This window comes from Rousettus aegyptiacus, unplaced genomic scaffold (assembly GCF_014176215.1).
Source record: "Rousettus aegyptiacus isolate mRouAeg1 unplaced genomic scaffold, mRouAeg1.p scaffold_m13_p_7, whole genome shotgun sequence".
NCBI lineage: Eukaryota > Metazoa > Chordata > Mammalia > Chiroptera > Pteropodidae > Rousettus > Rousettus aegyptiacus.
Window position 1 is genome coordinate 44,342,194 of NW_023416310.1, and position 2,362 is coordinate 44,344,555.

General features: G+C 39.6%; 1 non-coding gene across 1 annotated transcript; it reads right to left on the minus strand.

The window, feature by feature from the left end:
* Positions 1–778: 778 nt before the first annotated feature.
* LOC118605845 lies at positions 779–884 on the minus strand. Its single transcript, XR_004952253.1, has one exon. It is a non-coding gene; the product is annotated as a U6 spliceosomal RNA (small nuclear RNA).
* Positions 885–2,362: the final 1,478 nt, after the last annotated feature.

The following is a 2,362-nucleotide window of genomic DNA, read 5'->3' on the forward strand; positions in this document are numbered from 1 at the left end:
ACCTGCAGTCTCAGTGGGAAAGTCATAGTCCCACTCAGGAGGGATGTAATTCTCCCAGTGTCCTAACTAACCTCAAGGCCAGAGAAGGCAAAAGAAATAGCTTATGGGCCAAATTTGGCTCGCAAATGTGCATTATTTAGACTTTCCAGAACATAGGCACTTTGTGGAATCAGATGGGAAATACAAAAAATTTTAAATTCCGTATTCCTAGTTTATCTTAAAAATCGAAAGATCTGGTACGATAGGCCTAAACTCTACTGTGGCAACAATTTCCTGGAACTGTACTGCTGCTGCTGCCAACAGATGGAGTTGAGCCCTCTAGTGGTCCAGTCTCCAGGCCACCTCACTCCTTTATATTACTAGTCTGGCCTCGGGTTGTGTTGCTGGGTGGGATGGGGAGGTTGCCATCCTGTTTTAGACTGCTCAAAGGGAGTGATGAATCCTTTGATGGTCTACGAAGACAGGGACTAGACTGTAGCAGTGAACGAGATGGCCATACAGACTCAGAGTAGCATGACAGAGCATGCAGTCTGGCATTGGGACTTTAGGTTGGCCTAATTTGCCTGAGCACAAGGGTTAGAGGCCAACAGTTTGATCTTTCTATATTGATTTTAAGTCAATGTGTTAATAATAGCACTATTTTTAGCTATAAAGGGCTCGAATTAGTTTTAGGTGATTGATTAATGTGTTTTATTGATGAATATCAGAGCTCAGAGTAACCAATATTCTCCATGCAGTGTCTTTTTGTTGTTGTTGTTGCTGCTGCTGTTGTTGTTAAAGAAATATGCAATGCTTGATGAATTTGTGTGACACTCTTGTGCAGGGACATTCTAATCTTCTCTGTATTGTTCTACTTGTAGTATATGTGCTGCCAAAGTGAGCAATATTCAGTGTCTTTTCGACATCACTTATGTGATCATAAAAAGAGCAGTCATAATAAACTGCCTATTATCATCCATATGGAAATCACTTGCTGTGTTGCTGAGTCTTCATATTCAGTCCTTGTCATGACAGTTAAGAAAATCCACTTCCTCAGGTGTCAGCTGTGGATCCAAAAGCATCTACCAAAGATAAGCAGTTGTCATGGCAAAAAACAACAAACCTAAAGGTGATGGATCATGGGACTTGGTTACTGTACTTGCCTTGTGAATCCACACTGCCTTCAACCTTTACTTAACTCCACACGTAACTTTTCAACACCATGTCCTGGGCTGTCTCAAAAGCACTTTGCTTCTCACTTTGCAGCTCCTCAAGCCAATGACATTCGACCACGTTATACAGATGCCTACTCACTAAATAATAATGTTTAGCAGTATGGATTTGTTAAAATTCGGCTTTCATTAAATGCATTCATGAATGCCTGGAAAATGAAAAATATGGTCAAGTAGAACCTAAAATTTTTTGTTTGTTTTCTAATCATCAAAACAAACAAATATCAAGGCAAATCTTAGCATATAACTTTACTGAAAGCATCTTGGTCACATGAGGTTGAATTCTGATATAAGACGTTGCAATATCTAAAGCATGTGATTAATTCTTCCACTATCCAACTAGATGACTTTAGTTAAGTTACTTAGTTTTTCTCTGATTCCTTTGTCCAAAGAACAAGAGTTCCAATTAGAGCTTTAAATATAATAAACAAAACTGAAAGAAGCCTATAGGTCTAGCTTAAACATATTTCTTAACCATCTTGAGTCACCAAGTTTTAAAAACCTATGATGATTTGACTTAATTTAAGAAAAAATATTTTCTTAGCAAGGAAATATTTTCCATGCCTCCAAGTATTCTTCAAAACTCGACTTTGGTGACTATTCTCATTTACTTAGACTAGCTCTTATTGCTGGGATTAAGGAGAGTGAGGAGGATACCTGCTCTTCACTTCAAGTATAGTAAGAGTTGCTTCAAACTGTATCTCCAGAGATCTTGATATGTGTTTCTTGTGTTTGCAGAGAGGGGCATCAAGGACTCGAGTCTGCCTAAGAAATTCAAGTTCTAGAGACCAGCTGGTGACTCGATCTGATGGAGGAGTGAAGAGAAGTTGCTGCTGAGCAGGGACTGGCTGGCTCTCTGAGGGTTATGCGAGGCAACAAATACTTGAATGTTTCCCATGGACCTGGGATGGGCCATGCACAGAAAAGACAGAAAATCACCAGAGAGATTTTTTAGATACTATCTATGGGGGTAATAAGAGATGTCTGAAAATTCATGAACACACCCCACCTTCGAAAGATGGGGTCTAATTCTCATCTGGATTCCGAGTTGGCTTTAGTGACTCATTGCAACCAAACAGAATGTGGCAGACGTGTCATAGTGCCTGCCTTTCAAAGCTAGATAATGAGATAATCTGCTTCTGCCTCATTAT